Genomic DNA, 19,755 nt, shown 5'->3' with positions numbered 1-19,755 from the left:
TGGGAGTGCATCGGAGAGTGCTGTTCTGCTGAGACTGCTGTGATTTAGCTCTAATTCCACTTTCCTACTGGTGCGATTTCTGCTTCTCATACAGCGTTCCGACCGTGTGGAGCAACATCGTTGTTTACACTGGACTTTTCAGTAGTAGGATCTGCCTTGGCCACATTTGTTTGTGATTTATTGGACTCTTGGAGAGACCTATATTAATACAATCTTGCATTACTTTATCCAACAGCGTGTGAAGCCATGCCCACTTTAACCAGCTTCCCATAAAATCAGGATGCGCGCGCGCGTATCGTGAGAGTGCACAGGAGAGTGATGTTCTGCTGTTCAGCGGAGCAGCAAGCTCATTTCCTCTTCTTTATATTAATATTCAAGTTCAAACTCGATGGTACTATAATCCCTAACTACTACTATGCCAGAACAGGCTGCTACTGTGTTTGCAAGTCATAAGGATCTAGTACACATAGAATCTAATTAACTGAAAAGGGTTCTTAGCAGTTTGATGCATCCGAAAACCAAACGCTCAAAATCGCTATCTGGCGATATCAGGAAATTGTATCTAACTGGAAAAGGCTGGATAGCGACACCTACCTCTATAGATAGGCCAGAGCTCACTGCCGCTATGCCTGAACCGATCACTGATACTGAATTACTTGCGTATTCAACACAACCTACTGTGGTCCTTTCCTCTGAGGCACGACGTATAAATGCCAACGCTAAGGGTCAAAGGTTATCACCTCAGCTTTGTAAAGTGATAATACACACAAGCGACAATTCTCAAATCCCGCCTTTATATTCCCAGATTGTAAAGTCCTCAGTACAAGATTTTGGAGACAGAACTCATGTACAGTCACTGATCACAACTCATGTAAATTTGAATGGTGAGAAAGCAATGCCGGAACAACTGACTGGTGCTTTGTGTTTATCGACCAACATAGTAAGTGAAACACAAATGGGGGATTGCCTATCTAAACTGCCTCTAAATTTATCAAACTCGAAAGAAAAATGACCAACATACATTGTTACTGAATACTTTATCAGCCCAAGTAGATTGGCTGGCGTCTGAAATAATTTGGGGCACCAACGATTGCCTAACATGTTCAAATACCACCACTAATTTAAATCGAGGTGAACAATTGGCCGCAAGATCGAAACCAATGGTGGATATCGGGGTGGATTACCAGCCATGTGAAATAGTAGAAGATGTGACCCACAAAATCTTGTTGAGTTTGCAAAATGTCTCTTTAACACACAGTACAATAGAGATAACTGATCCTACTACAAAGCAAGAACCAATCTGCGAAGAAATGGACTCAGCACCACTGTTTGATGTATTTTGACCGATAAAACGTGCACAAAAAAGACAAAATCCTACTTTGAAACAAATTTAAAAAACTAAATGCCAGCCTTCCCTAACAAGAACAAGTAATAATAAATCTAACAAATGTGTTGAGGAACTCACCAATCCAGCTTGTTCTGTAGCACCCAAACGGCACCTAGGTGTTTCCATCGTAGAGGCTGACACTATCCAAAAGCCTACGCACATACTCATTGAAAATTTGCCCGCATTACCAGCTATTCCGAAAACGAGGAACTTATGAAACTCTCGACATACTCCTTCGCGTCTCTCCCACAAATAGATGCAATACATGTTATGTTATTTTGCATTTATATAGCGCCTTATATACCATTGGTATGGTCTGAAGGCGCTGGTAGGTTGAATGCCTTTGGGAACCGAAGTTCAGGTCAGTAGAGAGAGTAGAGAGAGTCAAAGGCGCGTGTGCGCACCAGGTATGTATGCAGCTGGTGCGGTATTCGTGTAGTAGCTGCTTCTTAGCGGTGGGTGTGGTGGTTGAGGGATCAGGAGTATGTGTTCGTTCTGGCAGGATTCATCCAGACCGAATGTGGCTGCGTTAGGCCTGAGGAGAACACCTGGCTGGGGGGTGTGTAACCAGCAGTGTTTACTTAGAATGATAGGGAGTGAGCGGCAGATGTTGGTATGAGAACAGTTATACCGAATGGTGTCATAGTATCTCTGTGTTCTAGTTGAGTGGTGGTGTGAAGAAGAGAGTAAGTGTGGGGTGGGATATGATGGGTTATATGCTCTTTCAAACGTTCCCTGCATAACAAACCATACTATGTACGTCACGCAATTCTATGCGCTGCAGTCCGTTCTATGCACATTTATTCATTCCATGCGTCCCTGTCTGCCCTACACACTCCGGTCTGCTCGACGCACTCATGCACTCCAGTCCGCCCCGCGTGCTCTAGTCCGCCCCGCGCGCTCCAGTCTGCCACACCCATGCACTCTTGTCTGCCCCACGCATGCACTCCTGTCTTCCCCACGCATGCACTCCTGTTTGCCCCACGCATGCATTCCTGTCTGCCCCATGCATGCACTCCTTTCCGCCACACGCACTCCTGTCCGCCACTAGCACTCCTGCCCGCCACTAGTACTCCTGTCCGCCACTCGCACTCCTGTTCGGCACATTTACTCCGATCCGTTTAGTGTATTGTAAGTTGTTTTATGCACTCCATCCACATATTTCATCGGTATCATTTCATGTATTCTAAGTTGTTTTATGCACTCCGTCCACAAATTCCGCCCGTAACATCTTCATAATTCATCCGTTCCACCCACCTATTTCACACGTTTCATCCACTTACGTCACCCGTTTCATCCACATACGGCACGCGATCCATCCATATACGGCACCCGTTCTATCCACATATGTCAGCCGTTCCATCAGCGTATGTCACCCGTTCCATCCAGGTCCGGCACCCGTTACATAGATATATGTGATCAATTCCATTCACATATATCATTTGTTCTATCCTTATAGAATCCATCTACATACTTTGTGGAGCCTTTGGCCATTGCGATTAGGGCAGACGAGGGGATCTCTGGGGTTCAGTGTGGCGATTATGAATTCAAGGTGTCCTTATTCGCTGACGATATCTTGGCTTATTTGACTAACATCCATGACATCCATGACACTCTTCCTCACCTGCTTGACCCAGGCGCTGCAGGTTTGGCGGGCATGAGTCATCGGGGCCAAATGTGTACATATATATAAATTAATTTGTTTTGCCGTGATTGGGGGGGGCATGTGATGGGTCAAATTTGATCGGTGGATGGAAAGTTGGTGCATTGGGGCAGCAGGGCCAGATCTGCAATGGGGGCCTTGTGGCCAATGGCGGCAAGTTTTGTAGAGGGGGGTGGGGGGCCATCAGCACAGGCGTTGGAGTGGCGAGAGCTGGGGAATGCACACGTCGGGAGGCCGCAGCATGGTCATGATGTTTGTTGTGGCATTTGTGGCGCCACCAAACAATAATTCTAGTAACCCTTCGGTGAGGTACATGGACAGTTTAACATTAAAAATGACTGACAGACATAAAAATGATCCCTTTTCCAAATCGGACAACACTCCTGACTGTTTTTAAATCCATTTCAAACTTGAAACATACACAATCGCAAGATATCAAATCTATATGATTCACTAACAACTTCAAGTTGGACACAGTGGAGCTATCCTTACACTCACATATTGTAAAAGAACTTCTGTGGAATACGAAGGACAAACTTTTGCATCATGGTTTTGACCTTCAAATACAAAGAGGCACAAATACATCAAAGCTGAATCAGATATCCCAATCTAGGTATACTACAGCTGAAGCACATTCTCAAAGAGATATAAATCTAGCCGCTATGAGGCAGAACACATTTCTCAGATTAGAAATGTCCCGCCACCACAGACCAAATGTGAACCCGTCAATACAAATTGTGAGGGGATGAGGGCAATTATCTCGAGATATCTATTTTAAAGACATTTCTTCGCCTCTCGGTCAGCGTAAATGGTCATGGCTAACAAAAGCCATCAGGGATACCAACCATATTAAAAATCATTAACTCCATGAGATAATACCAAATCAGAAGCTTACAATGGCAATATGGAACACCAGAGGGTTTAAACATTTACTCAAACAAGTGACATCAACTCTGTTAGCCAATTTTGACATCATTACCTTGCAAGAGACATGGATAACTTCACAACCCATCTGGCCAAACTTTGAAATATCTTGGATTCCAGCTACAAAGCAGGCCAAAGGCCGCCCAGCTAAAAGTATGATGACAGCGGTAAAACCTAACCTAGGAGTCAAGTTAGAGGCATGGGCTGCGCCACAACCCGGTATTCAATTATCCAAACTAATAACAACAAATCCTTATTTTCCATTAGGTTCACACACAGCGATCTTAAATGTGTATTGGAATCCACTAGCCATCTCAGATGACACATTTTTTCAACTCATTGATCAAATGTTAGATATAATTGCATATGATAATCAGATTCAAACAACTCTTGTCTTAGGTGATCTGAACATTAGATGTATTCCAAATACTAGTATATCACTTACCCCAAGAGCAAAAATGTGGATTAATTTAATGACTGCAATGACTGCAAGGAATTTTATGGTGCTAAATAATACAGTGACCAGCGATATACCTCCGGCACCCACATGGAAAAGAGACTTGTCCTGCACAATTTTGGATTATGTGTTCATCACCACTAGAGAGGTTAAAAGAATCCAAACCTTTACTGTCATTCCATCCTCATCTAGCGATCATAATATACTAGAAATCACATGGGCCTGTCCTGATATCAAATCTTGAGAATACTTTGATATCCCTATTGCATTAAATGAAAGTAGAAACAGAATAAATGGTCTGTCCCTAAACTAGATTCCTTTATAAATCAACTTAAAACTGAGTTTACTCACTTGTCATTGTCTAGAACCCGTGAGTATACGGACACCCTCAACCTGATCTCTGAAACATCTATTAAGCATTTCCGTCTGATGTTTAAGCATAAACCTGCTCATGATTTGACGATTCAATCCCTGAAAGCGCAACTTTGAAGAAAAATGTGGAATCTTAAAAAAACTACCTGCCATTGATATAAAGAAAGAAACAGGCGCTACTCTGTACACATTATAACAATGCGATCAAACATTATAACAACTGGAAAAAACAAAATAAGGGAGAAAGAATGGTAGCTGCAATAATTAACAAATCAAGTGCCCAAAGTTGGGGCCCCCTTAAGGAAGTCACCCCCAATGCTTCCTTTTCCCTGATGCTAAACACAGTGATTGAACAAGCGTGGACCAACCATTTTTTGGCTCTTCTTTCTAAAGCAGATAGCTAGGTTAGAGGTCCCCAAATCCGGAGGACAGTACTGACTAAATTAGCGTTTGACGTATAGATATTCTCTTGTTAATCAATAAACTCAGTACTTTGAGAGCCCCTGGACCGGATGGTCTTACAAATTCCATGCTTAAAGCCCATCCGGATCAATGGGCTACCACTTTCGAGATTATTTCTTAAAAATATTCTCTACATAGGTCATATTTCACCTACCTGCAAAGAGTTAATTATCATACCAGTATTTAAGAAAGGAAACCGAAATGACCCCATAAATGATATGGACATACCGGGAACAGTTTTTGCAAAACTAGTATTGCGACATCTTAATGAATGGCTTAACACAGCTCACTTGTTCGATCGCCACCACTCAGGATTTGTCAAAGGGCTAGGAACATCAGTTAATTTGCTTCTTTTATCTGCCATAAAAAAAACAAGCTATTTTGACGAAACAACCAATGTTTCTAGCTTTTATAGATTTTAAACAAGCTTTCGACTCAGTTTCACAACACTTGCTGTGGACTAAACTAATAGATGCAGGCTGTCCAACCTACATTTTAAACTTGATATACCAATTTTATTCAAATACGTCCATCGAAATCAAATTAACTTAAGATGGATTATCGACAAAACCCATTTTAACTTACTCTGGCCTAATACAAGGCTACATTTTAGCTTCCACCCTTTTTAACGTTTATATTCATGACATTAACACATTTTTAGATCTACCTCAGTCGTTTCCGCCTAAAGTTGGTAATGGGCTGGTATTGTCGCTTTTATATGCTGACGATCTTGTCATAATTGACCAGACCCCCATAGGGCTCCAAAGGAAACTTAATGCCTTAGAAGAGTATGCAGCACACAATGGTTTGATGATTAACACCCAGAAATCAATTATCATGATAATGCATACCAATAAACTAATTCCACCCAGAGGTTTAAGTGGACAATCAAGACGCTTACAGTCGATATAGTGAATTAATTTAAATATCTTGGACAAAATATTAACAATAATTTGATAGATCAACCATACAAAATTGAGATGAAATTCAAAATGCAAAGACTGATATCTCAAGGGAAATTAATACAAATCAAGTTAGGAAAATGTTCCCATTGCCCAGTTATCAATTTCTATGATCAAAAGGTCATTCCAGTAATTATATACAGAGCACAGGCCAAACTTCCAGAGAACCATCCGAAATGGGAACTACTAGAAGACATATATTGGAAAAGGGCATTAACGTTACCAAAAAGCATACCAATAGCCATGATTCGATATGAACTGGGACTGGTTTCATTCTATGGTGGCCTGGCGATCCGTATCGTTTTTATGGCACAGAGAAAGCAGGATAACCTAATCCCGCTTCTTTCTATTGCATTAGAAGGAGAATAAGATAAATCGTTAAACACGTGGAAAATCTACTGCATGACAATTTTAAAAAAGGTGGCTATAAGTGAACAATTACTTGTGGAGAACCCAGACAGGCCAAAATAAATGATGGCTGTGGGGCTACAATTTTTAAAAGTGGAGAATTTAGCTTGAAAGCACTTCACCAAATGCCAATGTATCTATTAAAATTCCCTGATAACCAACATGCAGCAATTCTAATTAGAATAGGCCTAAACCTGTGGCCCACGAGAGTACAAATAGCGTTACGATCAAAAACAGCTGAGTGCATTACGACCTGTACATTTTGTAATGAAATAGATCAAACGGAAACATTAAAACATTTGTTTGTAGAATGCCCACAATTGATCTCATTAAGAAAATATTTTTTTATACAAACATTTTTGAAAATGTATAACAATAACTTAAGACCAAATGTGGTGCAGTATTTTTAATACAAATCATAGATCTTTAAATATCACAACTTTTAATTATTTGCTGGCATTAAAGATTCACACTGAACCTATGGCCCCAGAATTCTCAGGAAACTTGGGCGCAGATTTAATTTAGAAATAAAGTGTTAAATTGTTGAGTGTAATTGCACTATAATTTAGAGCTATTGATCAGGGGTATAACTACACATCACATCTTTTCCTATGAAGTCTATGAGTATTGTTACATATTGCTGATAGTTGAGTGCAATATCTTGAGAATTCTCAGCATGTCCTATTGCCCATTTTAATATGATGTTTTAGAACTATTTTAAAATGTCTTCATTTATATTCGTTAAGCCCAGTCAAAGTTACATTGATGTTGTAATCCTGGATGATGGTAAGAAAAAAGACTATCTAGATAGGATCTTTAAATGAAATGAAGATATATATATATTTATTGTTTTAATGTTTAATGATGTTTTAATGATGTACAACTGATCAATCTTAAATCTGATGAAGATATATATATATATTTTGTTTAAGAGTGCTCTAAGCTTTAAATATTAATATTGTCAGAAGAACTATGTATTGGTGTTCTCTTAAGAGTGTGCATCTTTTGTATATCTCTCTGACATGCTGATCTTGCACTTACTGTTAAATAATGTATCCCCATGATTAAAACAATGTCTGTGTAAATCATTATATTTGAAAGGTTGTGATCAGCAACCAAAACAAATAAAGGGGGAAAAAAAAAATATATATATATATATTTATATATATATATATATATATATATATGTTTCTTTTTCCATATGTAATGGAATTTTTGGTTCAAGATCAGCCTCTCCAAACCCTTCAGTTCCCCTTCCAGTTTGTTCACAATTCTTAACTTCTTCAGGCTTTGGGAACATAGTACGCTCCAATATGCCCTGTGATATCCTTTCTCCAGCTTTGATTTGGTAAGCCTTCTTTCCATTATTTTGCATTAACACTTTAACATCTCCTCTATAGACGGGGTCAATTACCCCTGCCAATAGGTGCAGACCATATCACCAGGATAGGCCTGAGTTTGAGGCAAGGCGGACATAAGTACTCTTGGGGGGAATAAGGATCAAATCTGTGGGGATCAAAGCTCTTTCCTCTGGTTGAATCAACTCTCCCCTACTACTATAGATATCAAGCTCAATAGTATGTTCAGTAGCTATAGTGGGGGTATACACTCTTATGCTAGGTGTCACAGATTTCCCCCTTTCTCACCTGACTTCGATGTTTGCTGGAATTCTTAGAAGGAGTCTTCTTCCGTACGGATTGGGGTTTTGTACAACCCCGAGCGAGCGTCTTCTGGTTCCAGCGTGCGTTCAGCGTTCAGGGGTACTTGGAATCTCTGGGAAGTCCAGGAAACAAGGGAGGTGTACTCAGAGGCGGTACACGAGATCCGGGAATCAAGGCAGAATAAGGAGGAAGGAAAGGTAGAGGGGGAATCGAGGGTCCGGGAACCAGGAAACAAGAGATTAGTTACAGCGAACTACGGAGCACACGTCTAGCCACAACAAGCGGTAGCGTTGAGACGCGCGGGGCCGCAGGGGCGTGGTCTCTTTATAGAATGTGCTACGTCTGATGTGGAGGCTGGTGGAAAGCGTTCCACGTTAGATGGCCATGTTGGAAGTACTAAGGAGTGCAAGCCCTGTTGTGTGAGGGACCAGGAAGTCCAAAAGGGCCACGTTCTATGGATCATGAAAGCATGCCTCCTCCGAAAACCTGTCCCACCAGGTTTGCCCGGGTGTATGAGATGATACCTTCTGAGAAATCGGGGGGTATTCAGATTTGAGGATGGTTCCCAGGTGCGTTCACAAGGAGGATATCCTTTCCACTCAACCAGGAATTGAAGTTGACCCCGTTGATACCTGGAGTCGCATATTCTTGATACTTCATATTCCAGTTGTTCGTCCACAACCACGGGGTTGGGTCTGAAGGACCTCTGGGAGGACTGGATGTTTCAATAAAGAAGTGTGAAAAACTGGATGAATCTTCTTCCAGGAGTCTGGCAATTTGAGCCGGAAGGCCACTGGGTTTATGATTTCCTTTATGGAAAAGGGGCCATAGTACCGGGGAGCCAATTTGTTTGGTCGTAAATGTCAAGGCAGTAGTTTCGAGGACAGCCAGACCTTATCACCCACTGCATAAGAAGGTCCTGGTCTTCTCTTGGAGTCCGCATAATACTTGGTGTGAGTTCGGGTCCTTTCTAAGTGTTCTTTGGCTTCCTTGTGTACTTTTATGAGAGTTTGAATCCAGGAGTCGACTGTTGGTACTGGTGTGGGATGTGGGAGAATGGAAGGTAGAACTGAAGGGTGGAATCCTTGGCTGCAAAAAAAGGGACTCGTCTGGACCGCCGAGTGATCAGAATTGTTGTAGGCGAATTCAGCCACAGGTATTAACAGTGACCAATCGTCCTGTACCTTGGTGACGAAACAACAAAGATATTGCTCCAGGGTCTGGTTCACACGTTCGGTTGCTCCGTTAGTCTGTGGATGATAAACTGAAGAGAGGGCACGTTGGATTCCTAGTATACGGCATAAGTGTTTCCAGAATTGATAGATGTATTGAGGTCCTCTGTCTGATATGATCTTGGAAGGGAGCCCATGAAGTCGAAATATGTGTTCCAGGAAGATGCCAGCGAGTTCTGAAGAAGATGGTAACTTGTACAATGGTGTAAAATTAACCATATGGGTGAATAAATCAATGGTCACCATGATAGTCGTGTAACCTCTGGAAGGTGGAAATTCCACGATAAAGTCCGTAGCAATGAATTCCCAGTGCCTTGTCGGTAGCATAGGTTAAAGTAGAAGACCTGCCGGTCTCTTGTTATCATGCCTGTTTTGATTGCAGACTGCACAGGCTTGAATGTACAGTTGAACGTCAATTTTCATTTTTGGCCACCAAAATTGTCTTTGTATTAGACAGAGGGTGTTGGTGATGCCACGATGTCCTGAGTGAAGGGTAATGTGACAGAGGTTTATTCTCCGTTGTTGTAGTTTCTGTGTGGGAATGACCAGGCCATTATCCTTGAACAGATACCCGTCCCTTGTTCTAGGATTCCATCAATTCTTCCCCGTAAAGTCCTTCCAGATCTCAGAGGACTGGGTTTGCATCTGAATGTCTTCCAGGAGGCTGATTGCTTGGGCTACAAAAATTGTGTGGGGAAACATCTTCGGGAAGGACCGATCTTCAAGAGTTTCGTAGTCGGGACGTCGGGATAAGGCATCAGCAATTATGTTCTGTTATCCGGGGACATGATAGATGTGGAACTGGTACTGGGCAAAGAAGACGGCCCAACGGGCTTGACAACTATTCCTACATTCCAGCGATTGTAGAACTTGAAGATTTCGATGGTCCGTACAGACCTGAACAGGATGTTTTGCTCCCAGAAGTAGATGACGCCATTCTGTGAAGGCTTGACGGATGGCTAACAGCTCCTTTTCCAAGATGGAATAATGAGTCACGCTGGGAATCAGGGTTCGTGAAAGATAAGCAATGGGATGTTCTAAATTGTCCTCGAATTCCTGTTTTAGCACTGCTCCTATGGCATAGTTAGAGGCATCCGTCTCCACTAGGAAAGGTCGATTAATATCTGGTTGAGCCAGGATGGGGGCTTGTGTAAACTCTGCTTTCAATCGTTGGAATGCTTTATCTTAGGCTGATGTCCAGAGAAAGGGAGTATCTTTCTTCAACAATCTAATGATCGGTTGGACTATCTCAGAAAAGGAAGGTATGATTTTCCGGTAAAAGTTGGCAAGTCCCAGGAAGGACTGAATCTGTTTCACGGTAATGGGAACAGGCCAAGATAGTATGGCTTTTACCTTTGAGTGGTCCATTCCAATTCCTTCTGGACTAAGGACAAATCCTAGATAGTTAACAGTAGAGACATGAAAAAGGCATTTCTCGGGTTTAGCTAGGAGTTTGTGTTCACGTAGCCGTTGTAAGACTGCGTTAACATGTTCTTCATGCCTTAGATGGTCCTTGGAGTATATCAAGATATCATCCAGGTAAACTATGACAAAGAGGAACAGCATGTTGGAAAACACTCTGTCCATGAAACGTTGGAAGACCGCTGAGGCATTAGCGAGTCCAAAGGCCATGACCAGGTATTCAAAGTGACCAAAGGGTGTTCTAAAAGCTGTTTTGCATTCGTCTCTTTCCCTAATACGGATCAGATGGTAGGCACCCCTGAGATCCAATTTCATGAAAACTACAGCTCCTCTCACCGCTTCCAGGATATCTGAGATTAAGGTGCAATGGGTAGCGGTCCTTGAGGGTGCATTGATTTAACCCACGATAATCAAGACAAGGCCTAAGCTCTTTAGTGTCTTTCTTGGGAACAAAAAACAACAAATCTCCAGCTGGAGATTTGGATGGTCGTATGGTGCCATTTTCAAGGTTGGTATCCAAGTATTCTCAGAGGGCCCTCTTTACTGGTTCGGATAAAATGAACATCCTTCCAAAGGGAATCACTGCTCAGGGTTTGGTATCAATAGCGCAGTCTTCAGGTCTGTGAGGGGGTAGGGCCTGAACTATGGCAGTTGAAAACACGTCAGTGTAATCCTGATAGGCCCTAGGAACCTGGATGATATTTGAAACCATGAATGGGCCTTGTTGGTCTGTTGGCGTGCTTTCGGAAGATGTCGACGAGGAATCCAGGAATAGACAGTGAGACTTGCAATACTCTGAGCCAAGAAACAAGGATCTTGCTGCCCAGTGGATGTATGGGTTGTGCTTCTGTAACCAGGGCATACCCAGTACCATTGGGTAATGAGCTGAATTTATGATGTCAAATTTGATCACCTCTCGATGATGGTTTATCGAGAGTTGGATCTCTTTGGTCTGTAGGGTTATGGGTCCTGAAGAAAGAGGCCTTCCGTCGATAGCCTCCACAGGTTGCATGATGCCTGTGGTGGTTAAAGACCCAATCTTGATCTATGAATATCCCCATGGCTCCACAATCCACCAAAGCCAAAATGGGGTAGGCCTCATTCTTGGATGGCGATAGAAAGGCCTGTAATATCACTAGATTGTTCTGTCCAGGAGAGTTCAATTATGGAATAGATGTGGAGCAAACATCTCTCTCCCAAAGCCTTGCTCCATCTAGAATCGGGAGCTGTCATTTCCCGAAGGCTGTGGAGGGGCTAGAGGACACTCTCTAACTAGATGTTTATCCGAGGCACAATACATACGTAACCCTGTGTGGATCCTTAGCATCCTTTCTTGCGGGGATATGGGTCCACGGAAAGTCCCTAGTTGCATGGGTTCTGGGTCATTTACAGAGGCAGGAGTAGGGTCAGACTTCGAGGAGGTCTCTATGGGAATTTTCTGGAAGGGCATCTTGGTTTTCTTCTTCTCTGCCTTCCTTTCCTGGATACGAAAGTCTATCTACATAGCAAGATCCATAAGGGCCTGGAATGAACCTGGGCGAGCCACTCTGGCTAGTTCATCTTTGATGTCTTCATTTAGCCCTCTTCGAAAAAGAGTAAAGCATGCTTCTGAGGACCAATCCGCTTCTTTAGCCAATTGTTTAAAACGTGTTACATACGTAAGCATGTCCTGGGAACCTTGTTGGAAATCAAGTAGACGTTCCTGGGTGCTATAGACCTGTTCTGGGCGGTCAAACATGGTCTTAAGAGCCTGTATAAATCTGTCGTAGTCATCCAGGAGGGCATCTCCAGAATTGACTAAAGGTGTGGCCCAGGTAAGTGCATTCCCGGAAAGGTACGAAATTATAAAGCCCACCTTAGCCCTGGGGGTAGAAAAGTAGTAGGGCTTAAAGGTAAAGTGGACTAGACAGGAGTCAAGGAATCCACAAAGGGTTTTTGCAAACCCATCGTATTTATCAACTATGCCGCCCAGTAGTACGCTTTCCTTTGTAGTGGAATCAGGGGACAAAACTAATTGCTTTAATGCGACATTCTCCGCTTTCAGATTATGTACCTCGGTCATTAATTCTTGCATGCCGCGCATGAGATCCTGAACGGCCGCCTCCATGTCCGTTTTGACTTCGTTCGTTTGGCGTCTCAATCTGTCACAGATTTCCCCCTTTCTCACCTGACTTTGATGTTTGCTGGAATTCTTGAAAGGAGTCTTCTTGCGTACGGATCAGGTTTTGTACAACCCCGAGCGAGCGTCTTTTGGTTCCAGCGTGCGTTCAGCGTTCAACGTCCAGGGGTACTTGGAATCTCCGGGAAGTCCAGGAAACGAGGGAGGTGTACTCGGAGGCGGTACACAAGATCCGGGAATCAAGGCAGAATAAGGAGGAAGGAAAGGTAGAGGGGGAATCGAGGGTCCGGGAACCAGGAAACAAGAGATTAATTACAGCGAACTGCGGAGCACACGTCTAGCCACTACAAGCGGTAGCGTTGAGAAGCACGGGGCCGTGGGGATGTGGTCTACTTTATAGAATGTGCTACGTCTGACGTGGAGGCTGGTGGAAAGCATTCCACGTTAGACGGCCCTGTTGGAAGTACTAATGAGTGCAAGCCCCGTTGTGTAAGGGACCAGGAAGTCCAAAAGGGATGCGTTCTATGGATCATGACACTAGGTTTTTCAAACATTGAGGGCTCTCCAATTTATATCAATTGATTCCGATCCCACCTCTGACACAATAAGTGAGGGTTCAGGAATGTGAGGCGGGCAACCTTTGGATGTTTTTTCAACATATGACATTTTATTAAATACATAGAGAAATATATTGCAATTCATAGTGACATCAACAATGATATACACAGACTGTCTTGGTAACCTAGGTGAACTCCACTTCTCCAGGTTTCAAGGTTATTCAATTAATAAAGCCTTTGTACTGGATGTGTGCAATCATTATTGTGTGCAACCCTTGGGAAGGTTGGATTTGATGCTATTTGTAGATTGTGTTTGCCTGTGTTTCCCCTTTGTATTCAGTTTGTATTTAGTTTGAATGATTTTTATCTTTGTATTGAATATTTTCTTTTCCTTGCCCTGTTTTAAAGGATGTGTTTAATTTTGTTAACTGTTTGTTAAAGGTTTGTAATAAACCAATAATAAAATCACTTAAAAAGAAAAAGGAAACAAGGACATCTGTATTCTGTGATACAGCCTTCGTTCAATTTTTAGCACCTTCAATGTTAAAGTATAGTTGTGTTAACCAAAGTTTCAACAACATAAAAGCTTTTTCTTCTTGGTAAAATAAAGACTTTCCACTTCCTCAAGAAAGCATCAATGTTATTCCCAGCCACGATGCTTAGACACAACTTCCAGTTGATTAAAAAGAAATGCCACAGTTGAAAGGAAATACAACTTCTGCAAATGTTAATGAAATACAGTTCCTGGTTCACAGTTAGTATGTCTCTTTTTACAAGATTAGGAGTCACAGTAGGTATCTTTGTCAGGATGACTTCACAGCACTTCTACTTCAACAACTTCAACTTCTACAAGGGTTTACCATGAGGGCCTACCCCTTTGCCTCATAGTGTTCCAGCTTGATTTGTGCTACTGAAGTCTCAAATCTGCTGACAAACCAAATACATCAAGACAGCTTCAGTACTTTGTGACACCACCACAGCTTCAGTACTTTGGGATGTTAGACACGTTTTGGTTATTACAAGATTCACTTTCTGGTACTTCAACACCTTCAAGTAGAGAGGGCACTCTTCCTCTGAATATCTCTTCTCCATGATGCATTTTTTGTCTGTCTGTCTGTAATGTAAGGAACTTAAGGTGGCAACAGTAAAGACAGACACAAATCACACTTCAAGGGAGTTTATTAAACTGTATGCAGGTTGGAAATACGCCTGATCTAAACCTAAATCTAAGATGGGAACAAGCATCTACCATCAAATGAAAATAAGGTAGTCCTAGTGGCGTTGTGTCAAAATAAAAAGGGCCTATACGAAGAAACCTATTGCCAAACCTTATAACTAATACAAAAAGGGCGTGGGATAGTTTTCAAGATAAGAAAGAAGTGTTCACAAATAATATGTCAGGATGCAGTAGCCTGCGTCTTCCTTCCCCACGTTTTAAGCACGGGGTAAGGTGGGATCTTGGAGCATGGCACACCCTCGAGCTTCCCAGCACGAATCGACAGTTCTGTTCCGGTCTATCAGGAGCCAAGTCTCTTTGACTTTCAAAGTCTCTTGCCTTCCAGAATCTGACATAGTTAAATAAAAGACAAAAGGTTCCTTCAACAAAATGAAAGTTTGTTTCCTGGTTTTACTTAGGATGAGGATTTTTCACCCCTGGGTCTCCCTCTTCCGGGCACTGACCCTTGTTCCTCATGATTTTGGGTGATAGCTTTTCACCCCCTGCATCTCCCTCTTCCAGGCTTGGATCCCAATACCGTTGCTATCAATATCAAGGCCTTCCCCAGCACGAGTTAACAGTTCCATTCCGGTCTATCAGGAGCCTTGATGGCCAAGTCTCTTCGACTTTCAATGTCTCTTGCCTTCCAGGATCTGACGTAGTTAAATAAAAGACAAAAAGTTCCTTCAACAAAAATGAAAGTTTGCTTCCTGGTTTTACTTAGGGTAAGGATTTTTCACCTCCGGGTCTCCCTCTTCCGGGCACTGACCCTTGTTCCTTGTGATTTTTGGGTGACAGCTTTTCACTCCCTCCTCCAGGCTTGGATCCCAATACTTTTGCTATCACTATCAAGGCCAAGCAACAAGCAAATACAAAGTTCTGTTCTACATATTTCTCGGGTGATGGATTCACCCCTGCGTCCCCCTCTTCCGGGCGCAGACCCCTCTTGTTTTCTGCCTCCATCTGCCGGGTTCACTCTGGCTTTCTCAGGTGATGGGTTCTCCCCAGGATCCCCCTCTTCCTGGTGCTGACCCTTCTTTTACTTTCAGCCTCCTTCCACCGGGTTCTCTATGGCTTTTCCTTCACAAATCTCAGTGTTTCATGGGAGTATAGACTTTGCCCCCTTTTTGTCAGCATCCCTCTTCTGGGTTCACTCTTGCCAACTTCACATTCACATTCGCTTTCAATGTTTGCAGGATTCACTTCCCTTGCTTTTTCACAGTTCTTAGGTCAAAGGCTTTCAAATGTAGAGGGATTTTGCTTGACCTCCTGTATGACCAATTTGACCTATCTTGGCGGCTCTCCTACGGCCTTCTGGTATCTGTAGTTTCACTCAGACGGGGACTGACCAGAGTTCCTTGGAGCAGCACCCACGTGGTAACAGTGCCCTTTTCCAGCTGGTCTCCCCTTTACAAAGTTACAGTTCTTTAAGCTTTTCTCACCGGCTGTGATGTACTGCTTGGCGTTACTCTTAACTGGAGTCAAGGCTGGTACCATGTAAGCAGGAGTAACCCTTGCTCCGGCTTATCCGCGTCTATTCTCTGTGTGTACCGCTGCAACACACTTGGGCTATTGTCCTCGGTCTTACGATTCCCTCTGTTGAGGGTCGTAGGTCTGCGTCAAAAAGGGCAAGGCTGTGTCTCTCCTGTTCAGCCTCTCGATATTCACCGTCTTTCTCCTCCTCTTGAACTGCTGGGTCTGGATAGCTGTCTCGGCGTGCGGTCTGCCTAGCTCGTACTGTGCTCTCTTGCTCCACCTTTTATCCCCGTGGGGAAGGGAAAGGGCTCTCGGGTGTGTGTGATTCTGATCAATTGCCTGACTTTGCCTGACCCTTGTATTGGGACATGTCAGGTAAACGGCTCTGGTGTTAGTCCGTTCTCTTGTGTCTCGCGCTAAAGTGTTTGTGTTAGGAAAGGGGGGCAGTGTTTTCAAATGTCCTTCGTGGTAGGATGGAGAAGAGGTATGGAAGGAGGGGGGATACTGCGTCTCACCTGTTGGTGTCACACTCCCAGAGGACTCCTCATTCAGGTGATCCTCTCTCACTAGTCCACCCCCAGGAACTATATTCAATAGCGATGGCCATTCCTGGCATCCTGGATGACAGATCCCCAGGTTTTAGCCAGGGTGACACCTTCAGGTTTCTTACAGTAACCAACAACAACAAAGAATTGCCTTTAGGACACACTTCTCTCTTCTTCCTATTAGCTTGGCAATGTAGGTTGTATCAACTCCAAAGAATATTCATAAGTAGCAAGTTTCCCTTCCTCAGCCTTGCTTTTTTCCCTCTGCCTACTGTTAGCCAGAATAATTACCCAGAAGCTTTGTCTCTACTCTCTTGACTTCAGGTAATTTTATTTTTATTTATTTATTTATTTAAATTTATAGAGCGCACAAACAGCCCGAAGACATCGAGGTGCTGTTACATGGAGAAAACTACTTAGTTACATGGAGCATAGAAAATGTGTAACAAGTATAGACATTACTAACCAAATGCATATTATAATAATGTACAGTATTCAAATGCAGATTATAATAATGTACAATACGGTTACATGTGTTTACACCGAAAAATGTACATCTAAAATGCATGTTTCACTGACATTCTTTCACCTAAAACCAATTTACTGAATGTACATTCATAAAACTAAAAGTGTTTATATACCGAAACTCATTCACCCCCTTGTTAATTTGCATATTTAAGTAACTTTGGGTCTCACCCTAAGTTACTAGGGGAATCCAGACGTGGACCTCTTGCTCACTTTTCTTAGAGAGGCACAGCTCCACCCTACTGATGAGGTCCAACCAGTCTGGGGTTGCTGTTGGTACTCTTGTTCAGAGGAGAATTGCCTAGTATTTCGGTGCTGGACTGCCCCAGGGCAGGACAAAGACTGATATGTTTGGGATATTTCTTCTCTGTGAAAGGTAGTGAGCTAAAGACTCTGGGTAAGTCTCTCATAACCAGGACTAATGTCTGGCAGAGGGACTCCCAGGACCCCCTTTGTTAATAAACATACATTTAAGACAGTGTTTAAAATCTCTTACAACACATTTGTCCGCAGGAGTTACTGTGCCCTTCATAATTGTGCCATCTGTAAAAGTACATTTGTTTTTCATCAAATAATTAGCAACTTTGAAGGAATTCCTCTTTGACAGCATTTGCATTTCCATTGCAGCATTTAGTGTATCTGCGTTTTTGGATTGCAAAATGCCTCTGAATGATATATTGTTTTGCCACTGTATCTTGAGCACTGTAGATTCAAGATGCACATTTTCTTTTTACGCTGGAAGAAAAAACAAAATCACTTTGCCACTCTAAATGGGAATGTTACATCATTTGCTTTTTGTTGGATGTTGCATCTGCATCCAGGATTTCATCAATGGAAATGTATTTGTTTCTTTTGGGGCTGCATGGGCAAAAACAATCTGAGGACTATTTCAACCATGTGTTCTATGGTTTGAAAAAATAAATAAAAAAAATCAGCATATATCGTGTGCTTCTTTGTTAAAAAATAAAATCCACTACCAGTTAAGCATTTCCCCACACACGCAGAGCAAAAAACGATTTCAGCTGTAGCGCAATTTTAGAAAGCCTAAAATTATCAGCATGCACAGTATTGCCAAACAACATAAATCTAAAGAAACACAGTGAGACTGAAGCGATCACCAGTCCCCAGCTTTGTTTCACATGGTCGAGATGTGTGCACCCCTTCCCTTTCTAATCGGCTCTCATGTGCACCTCTAGACAACACTGGCACAAAACACATTTCCCATCCCTTGCCCTGACCATGCACACAGCTTTTGACGGTTTTCTTTGCAGGGACAGGAGATGGAGGGACTTCAGACACCAAAATAAACACACAGTGCTCATTTTGGTGTCTGATGCAAGGACCTACTGGGAAGACTCAGAAAAGCTACCAATTGCTCACGAGTTACTGGTTGGAGACCCTGGCATTAGACAGTACAAAGTTGTTATATTATAAACATTTAAACATGCTTAATGTTATATTATTATATTTCAGGTTTAAAACTGGGTTTTTTTCAATATACAAAATTAAATGTATCAATTTCTTGATGTAAAATTAATTCAATAAATATTCTGTTATATAATCTGTATACCGTGCAACAGCATATTATGTGCGTTAGCTGATCAACTGCCGGGTTCAGGTAAATAGTTAATGTTAATGGATATTTGTACCGGGTACTATTACCACCGCAGTGGTCCCCTGGCGCTCTAGCGGATCTGAAAAGGAAAGGCGGTGGGGTGAGTTAGTGGGACCGAGTGGGAAAAGTGTAAGAGAGCAGTGATGTGTTCTTGGCAGCTTCAGTTCGGTTAGCACTGTTCGCTGAGTTTAGGTGTGCTTTTCGGTCGGTAGCCGTCGTGTTCTGTTGTGCGACGCTATGTGTAATTTGTTTTGTTGTTGCAGTGTAGTGAAGTTTGTGCAGTTTGCTGTGCTTTGGGGTTTTGGTTGTGTTTGGTTAGAGTTTGAGAGGTGTATGTAGAGGGGTGAGATTGTTAGTGGGTTGGTTATTCGCCTCGCTATCTAGATATGATACGTGCTAATTTCTAAATTCTTTCTTGATGTGGGGCCCGAATATCTCCCCATTTCTATCTAGATTTGGAATTTGCTAATATTCACAATCCTGTCTAGAAGTGATGCAAGCTAATAGTCACAATTCTATCTAAATGTGGCAATGGCTAATATTCACAATTATATCTAAATGTGGCACTTGCTAATATTCACAAACCTGTCTTGATGTGACGCAAGCGAAGATTTATAATCCTGTCTAGATGTGACGCAAGCTAATATTCACAATTCTATCTAGATGTGGCATTTGCTAACATTCACAATCCTGTCTAGATGTGACACAGGCTTATATTGACAAACCTGTCTAGATGTGACACAGGGTAATAT

The sequence above is a fragment of the Ambystoma mexicanum genome, chromosome 3p (genome assembly GCF_040938575.1).
Source record: "Ambystoma mexicanum isolate Mex_15411 chromosome 3p, UKY_AmexF1_1, whole genome shotgun sequence".
Taxonomy (NCBI): domain Eukaryota; kingdom Metazoa; phylum Chordata; class Amphibia; order Caudata; family Ambystomatidae; genus Ambystoma; species Ambystoma mexicanum.
This window is presented reverse-complemented; position numbering follows the sequence as displayed.